The 8565-nt window shown below is 32.8% G+C and overlaps 1 pseudogene; it reads left to right on the forward strand.

The window, feature by feature from the left end:
- The first annotated feature begins 700 nt into the window (after positions 1-700).
- On the forward strand, positions 701-7462 carry LOC149547414 (WAT1-related protein At5g07050-like; annotated as a pseudogene).
- Positions 7463-8565: the final 1103 nt, after the last annotated feature.

Raw genomic sequence — 8565 nt, forward strand, 5'->3', positions numbered from 1 at the left:
TGAAAAAGGATGTCTTGCTAGAAACATTGATGCTAAATGGCAATGCTGAAAAGCCTTAGACGTTATGCTAGAACTGGTGATGTTAAATATTATGAATGATACCCTAAATGCAAATTTGTAATGATACGCAACTGTTGAAATGCTGAAATCTAGATCAGCAAATCTATAATGATGTATGACATTCAACATGGACGTATACTAATGATCAAAAAATTTAATTAATGATGTATTATTACTCTTTGTTAACGAATAGTTTTGACTTTTCCACTTTTATGTTTTGGTTATGCTCCGCATTTTCCGGTTTATGATGATGTGGCATAGCTAGTCTAGGTTTGGTTCTTTACAAATTGCCTATCGGCTAATTAAAATTGTCAAGAAGATATTTGAATGGGGTTTGTTGGGATACATGTTGCCTCCATTTTACCATTTCTTCTCTTGGCCCATTCATTATTATAAAGTCTTTTAAACCTAGATCAAGATGAAAAGTATATTTAGAGCTTTCATTACTCGGGTATGAAAATACTTCACTTACATTTTAGTGATGCGTTGAATATCATGCTATAACTTTTATAATTAATCTGATTTCGAGATTAATAATTATCATTCTACATCTCTGTTTGTCATAGGTCTATTGATTTTAGTGGTCTATTGAAAAAATTGAAGAAACACAATACGAAAAATAATAGTAGTTGTGTTAAAAGCAATGGAGATGTTTGATAAAGTGAAGCCTTGTGTAGCAAAGTTGATATTGCAATTTGCATATGTAGGGGGCTCCATAATGACAAAAATATCTTTAAATGACAGAATGAATCACTATGTCTTGGCAGTGTACAGAAACCTATGTTTCCACATTTTTTCATTGCTAATTTTGGGTCATATTTGAATGAATTATAACATGGTCTGATGTATTGAATGGCAGGAATTCTTGAAGAAAAGTAACTTTTCCCATATTTCGTCAAAGTTTCATTGTTGGGCTGTTAGGGTAAATATAAAGAACTTTTTTCATTTATTTGAACCATACTTTTTTTATCATACTGATGGAAGGTTTTTTATATATTTTTAGGCCTCTCAGTAACAACTTTTATTATGTGGGTTTGGATTTTACTTCTCCCACGTTTGGAAGTGCACTATTTAACCTTGTTCCTGTGATTACTTTTGTGATTGCTCTCATCTTTAGGTAATTATAAGAAAATATAATCAAGAATTTTGTGTTATTACTATAATGTTGAAGTGAGAAATAGTTCACATGAACCTATTTCTTATGAGAATGAATAAAAGACACATCTTTCAGTCTATCTAAATAGTATTTTTTATTATATAATTAACACAGTGGAAAAACACATTTGTGTGATTATTTAAAATGGAGGAAATAAAAGTTGGGGAAGTACGCAGTCTAACTCCCATGCATCTTCCATCCTTCTTATATGGTAAAGTAGCTAACACCCCACCACTGCAACATGATATATAAATGGATCGTAACTCATTGTTGATGAATGAATGCATAAGCATTTGATTTAAAAACACATCTCATTCTCTTAGAACAAAAATCTATATACGTTGATCCTCGCAAGCTATGAAAATTCGATTGCATGAGGGCATGTTCAAGTCTAGATCTGGTATACTAGATTGGTATATGGCCCTTTGTACATTGGCCACATCCAAGCCAACATGCAAGATGTCAAGAACCAAGGTATGTGGAATGTTCAAATGTTGCCATCTTGAGTTGCGAAATCAAGAAGAACAAAGAATTTGATAGAATTAAAGCCAGCTCACGAACATTAAAGATTAATTTGTCATTTCTCAATATCACCAAGTATTAGATGACCACAATTTCCTAAGAAACAAAACATTTTTGATAGCCTAAATATAATTTCCCAAATGTTATGTTCAGTGATATTTGTGATTACCTAGATGCCACGTAATGTGGTGGCATTTTTAAATAAAATAAAATTTTCCTTAAGTTGTGTGCAATTGATTTTTCAATTACACGGATGCCTTGTAATGCGGTGGCCTTTTCCTCATTTGTAGGAATACATTTTTCCCTTTCTGCTCGTAGAATGTGTCTTTTTATGCTTTGAAATTTTTGTTTTTTCTGTGACAGTCTGTTGGTACCTACTAATGCCCAATCCAATTTCTGATAAACATTTATAAGATATTCTAAACTTACAAAAATTGCACCTTTCCCTGGGCTAACATAACATTAATGTAGAAACTAGCTAGAAACTACTAGAAATCTGATCTGTTATTGGTTGATTACATATAGATTAATCATTGTTTAAGCGTTATGCCTTGGCAATAGTTTCGTGCCTTGGTAGGAACTAAGAAACAAAATGGATTAATTCAGTATCTGATTTTTTCTTTGCATACCCAAACTAAATGTACGCCATTTCTTTTTGAAACATCTCTATCCATTTGAAACATGATATTTACTGCAAAGGAGAAATCATTGCATTTATGAGTATCTCTGCATACCCAACTTCCTAGACGTCACTATCACTTTGCTATGACTAGTCCACTAATTCACTTTAGAACACAATATGTTCATGCCCAAAAAAACACCAATTTAAGATAATTATAAAAGCATCATCTCCATAAGTATTTCTTTGCAGAGATATTCATGCCTTATACAGTATAAGGAATGAATATGTTACTGCCATGATATAGGCCATTGCTTTTTGAAACATCTCTATCCATTTCAAACATGATATTTGCTACAAAGGAGATATCATTGCAATTATGAGTATCTCTGCATACCCAACTGCCTGGATGTCACTGTCACTTTGCTATGACTAGTCCACTGATTCACTTCAGAACACAATATGTTCATGCCCAAAAAAACACCAATTTAAGATAATTATAAAAACATCATCTCCATAAGTATTTCTTTGCAGAGATATTCATGCCTTATATAGTATAAGGCATGAATATGTCATTGTCATGATATAGGCCATTTCTTTTTCAAACATCTCTATCCATTTTAAACACGATATTTGCTGCAAAAGAGAAATCATTGCAATTATGAGTATCTTTGCATACCCAACTGCCTGGACATCACTGTCACTTTGCTATGACTATTCCAATGATTCACTTCAGAACACAATATGTTCATGCACAAAAAAACACCAATTTAAGATAATTATAAAAACATCATCTCCATAAGTATTTCTTTGCAGAGATATTCATGCCTTATATAGTATAAGGCATGAATATCTCTGCAAAGAAATACTTATGGAGATGATGTTTTTATAATTTATATAAGGCATGAATATCTCTGCAAAGAAATACTTATGGAGATGATGTTTTTATAATTATCTTAAATTATTTGCGTATCTATATCAGATATGGCAATACGCGTGTTAGAAATTGGGGAGTCACATTTTCAGTAACATTGTTTTAAAATCTTCAAAATAATAAATACATAATTTTAAAACAATGTTATGGCTTGAATACCGTAGCTTTTACCTTTTCTTTTATTGTTTTTAAAGCGTGAACTTAAGGGGAGGTTAGGTTGTTTTAAAATCTTCAAAATAATAAATACATAGTTTTAAAACAATGTTATGGCTTCAATACCGTAGCTTTTACCGTTGTTTTTATTGTTTTTAAAGTGTAAACCTAAGGGGAGGTTAGGCTAGTTACATGAGCTTTATCGGGGGGAAAGATATGTTTCTTTTAATAGGGTTTGGGAAGATTAAAAGTAAACACAAGGGAGCTAAGTAGGGAGGCAGTGGGAGCAGACACAGCTAAGGGTCTAAACTTCCAAGTTCTTTCAAGGTTACATTTCTCTTTTTATGTTTTTCGTATGATGGAAATATTGCTTAGGGAATGATTTCAGTACGGTGTGCTCTCCATTACAAGTCATGTATTGGAACCAATGGACGTTGAAATGAAAATCTGGACTAGAAAATTTGAAAACAAAATCCTTATTGCTATGGTTTGGAAATGTGTTAAAATGGTTCCTCTATTTGCATATGTTACTGAAAAATGATGTCTTGCTAGAAACATTGATGCTAAATGACAATGCCTAAAACCCTTAGACGTTATGCTAGAACTAGTGATGTTAAATGTTATAGATGATACCCTAAATAGAAATTTGTAATTATATGCAACTGTTGAAATGCTGAAATCTGGATCAGCAAATTTGTAATGATGTATGACATGACATGGACATATACTAATGATCAAAAAATTTAGTTAATGATGTATTATTAATCTTTGTTAACGAATAGTTTTGACTTTTTCGTTTTTATGTTCTAGTTCTATTCCGCATTTTCTGATTTATGATGATGTGGCATAGCTAGTCTAGGTTTGGTTCTTTACAAATTGCCTATCGGCTAATTAATATTGTCAGGAAGATATTTGAACAGGGTTTGTTGGGATACATGTTGCTTGCATTTTACCATTTCTTCTCTTGGCCCATTCATTTTTATAAAGTCTTTTAAACCTAGATCAAGATGAAAAGTATATTCAGAGCTTTCATTACTTGGGTATGAAAAAACTTCACTTACATTTTAGTGATGCGCTGAATATCATGCTGCAACTTTTATAATTAATCTAATTTCAAGATTAATAATTATCATTCTACATCTCTATTTGTCTCAGGTCTATTGAGTTTAGTGGTCTATTGACAAAATTGAAGAAACACAATACGAAAAATAATAGTAGTTGTGTTAAAAGTAATGGAGATGTTTGATAAAGCGAAGCCTTATGTAGCAATGTTGATATTGCAAATTGCATATGCAGGGAGCTCCATAATGACAAAAATATCTTTAAATGACAGAATGAATCACTATAGCTTTTGCTCCTTTTGCTTTTTTTCTTGAAAGGTATATGGGATTTTCTTAAATAAACCTATGTTTCCACATTTTTTCATTGCTAATTTTGGGTCATATTTGAATGAATTATAACCTGGTCCGATGTGTTGAAAGGCAAGAATTCTCGAACAAAAATAACTTTTCCCATATTTTGTCAAATTTTCATTCTTGGGCTGTTAGGGTAAATATAAAGAACTTTTTTCATTTATTTGAACCATACTTTTGTTATCATACTGTTGGGAGGGTTTTCTATATTTTTAGGCCTCTCAGTAACAATTTTTATTATGTGGGTTTGGATTTTACTTCTCGCACATTTGGAAGTGCACTGTTTAACGTCGTTCTTGTGATTACTTTTATGATTGCTCTCATCTTCAGGTAATTATAAGAAAATATAATCAAGCATTTTGTGTTATTACTATAATGTTGAAGTGAGAAATAGTTCACATGAACCTATTTCTTATAAGAATGAATAAAAGACACAGCTTTCAGTCTATCTAAATATTTTTTTTTATTATATAATTAGCACAATGGAAAAAAAACATTTGTGTGATTATTTAGAATGGAGGAAATAAAAGTTGAGGAAGTACGTAGTCAAGCAAAAGTACTGGGAACGCTAGTGTGTGTGGGTGGAGCCATGCTTATGACCTTCTACATAGGACCAATTGTTCCCATGCCTTGGCCTTCACATGATCCCTTGAAAAAGGATAATGCCAGTAATCAAGATATGGTCAAAGGTTGCTTGTGCCTGATTACAATGACCCTGTCCTGGGGTTCCTTGTTTGTTCTTCAGGTATTTCACTTCTTCACATTTTCTAATACTATTATTTTGATTTAACATTATAGTTTTTGTGTCAGTTTATTGACTTATATTTCATGAATAGTAGTTCACATGAACCTATGTCATATTAGAATAAATAGAATACTCAACATTCACTGCATCTTGTGTATAATTGATGATACTAGCTATGTCATATTATAATATATAGAATACTCAAAAGTTATTGCATCTTGTGTGTAATTGATGATAGTAGCTAATTTTGAAACTCCTTAATATTGACAAGAATCAACGAATACCCATATATGAAAGAGAAATAACAGAGGTTAGTGCTCTATTTTGCTCAATAAACAAAATGCACAGCTGAATATGAGGGATGGAGATATCAAAAATTCAAACAACCAAATAGCTGGAGATGTGCAAACTTCATAAAATAATAAAACTCAAAACTACTACTGATGTAATTAAACTTGCAGTAATCTTGAGCTGCATAAGAACAACCTGGAGCTACTCAGAGCTCTCCCAAAACATTGTCTAGAGCAGTCATTGCTCAATCAGATAATACCAATAATGCTGCTGCACAGAATTACCTGCGGCTGCAAAAACTACCGTATGAGAGAATAATGGAAAATATTTTCTCTCTCTTTTGTATTTTGGCTGTCCACAAATTTTTCCCACACAAAAATTTGAATTCGAAGTTACTTACAAAAATTTAATGCATTGTCAGAATCGAATGAAATCCAAAAAAAAAAAAAACTAGCCATTCCCCTGATAAGTTGGAGATAATTTTTACATTGTCAGAATCTAGCTGGGAATGAAATCCAGAAAAAAACAAAAATAGCCATTCTTCTGATAAGTTGGAGATAATTTCTACAACAAGTTAAATTGTAATATTGCTATCAGGATTTAACTCTGTGATTTGAGAATAAATGGAACACTTAGTACTCATTGGATCTAGGTGATGCCCACAGGGGTGAAGCACCAGGACTTCTCCGGAGGTCACCCATCCCAAAACTACTCCAGCGTGAGCACACTTAACAACTAATTTTCCTCCATGGTTAATCCCAAAGCTTCCAACCCCATTTGCAAAACCTTCACCAAATGTCTGCTTGACTCAACGACAACAACAATAAATGATTTAAATTCCAACAAATATATGTTATTAAAGAACATAAGCGTTTAATTAAACTCTCCACCACAAAATATATCTCATTTTTTTTGACACTTGCTCTAATTTATTTCAGTCTGTACAAATTGTGAATGCAGGCCTGGGTTCTCAAGAAGTATACTGCACAACTCTCCCTTGTTACCCTCGTATGCTTCATGGGCTCAGTTCAGTCAATTGCAGTCACCTGGGCTATTGAACGACATCCATCTTCCTGGGCAGTTGGATTCGACATGAAGCTTCTGGCAGCTGTTTATTCTGAAAGTTTAGTAGTTTTCTATCCAACCAATTTTTTCTGTAAATGTGACAAGCTTATGTTAAACGTGTTAAATATTTGAAATTGATTTGGTTAGCTAATTTAACTTTCTATGATGAATTCAGGGAGTGGTAGTTACAGGCGTGGGATACTATCTTCAAGGGTTGTGTATGAACACAAAGGGGCCTGTTTTTGCTACTGCATTCTTTCCGTTGGGCATGATAATTACAGCTATAATGGACTCCATTGTTCTTCATCAGAGGCTCTATTTGGGAAGGTCTTTTTTTTCTTCTAGAAATTTTTATTTGAATAAATGTATTATAACATAGCTTGCATGTTTTTAATTTAGTTTAACGCTTTGCAGCATGCTAGGAGCTATTGTGATAGTGGTAGGATTGTACGTTGTTTTATGGGGCAAATTGAAGAACACTATACAAACTCACGAGGAAGATTAAAGATATACAAATACTAGCAGAAGAACAATGACACTTGATTAAATAACGATGTCATAGCAGTTATAATTGTGATATTCACTGAATATCAAAACCCAGCAAAACGAGACTTATTTTTATCTAAATTTCGAGAAAGAAGTGGGAATTTTTTTAATCCCATAATCTTGTTGGAAGCAGTCAAAATCTTGTCATCAAACAGCTATGATAGAACATTCAGTCTACTGCCAGTCTGTCATCAATAAGTTACAACAGATCTTTCAGTCTAATGCTAGTCTGTAGTGCTTGCCTAATCAAAAATAAATAAACTATCAGTGCTGTAACACTCCTCCTTCCATGCACACTTGACTTTGCCCACTTAGGAGATAGTTCTGGAAACTTGTTACTGATATCCGACTGGTGAATGTGCTCTATATATAGAGGCTAAACCAAAATGGATTGATTGTATAAAAGAGTTTACAGATCAATAAAATTTGTCTTGCTTTCTCAGTTTTATTCTGTCTTCTCTCTGTGTATTTCTCTCTATATTCAATATTTTTCAATATGGTATCAGAGCCAATGTGATTCTTGGGCAGTGCTAGCTTGTCTTTGTGCAGAATTCCAGTCGTCTGCAGCAGGCATAAATCTCATTGAGCAGCATTTTTTTTGGTAAAGCAATTACTATACAAATTTGGTGAGAATTTCTTTAACTGATTACCTTTACAATGTTGAAAGTTCTGATTTTTTTCTTTCTCATCCAAAAAGGAGAGAAGTTGATTAATGGATTCTCTTTGTGTTCCTCTACCATCAATTAAATTGAATGGAAAGAATTACTATGATTGGGTTTCACAAATTGAATTGTCTCTAACTCTACAAAACTGTTATGATATTGCTAATGGTAGTGAGCAGAGACCAACAGGTGCTGGAAAAGAATGTGATGATTGGGATAGGAGAGACAAGAAGGCAGCAGCTTTGATAAAGTTAACACTTTCAGAAGAAGTATTTCTAGAAGTTCGAAATGAAAGAAGTGGAGTGCAAGTATGGAAGATTCTGAAAAATTTGTATCAAAATTCAGGTGATGTATGGACTATATCACTTACCACAGAGTTATATAATCTAAAATTAAAAGG

The sequence above is a fragment of the Cupressus sempervirens genome, chromosome 7 (assembly GCF_028749045.1).
Source record: "Cupressus sempervirens isolate cs-2001-9-10 chromosome 7, ASM2874904v1, whole genome shotgun sequence".
Lineage (NCBI taxonomy): Eukaryota > Viridiplantae > Streptophyta > Pinopsida > Cupressales > Cupressaceae > Cupressus > Cupressus sempervirens.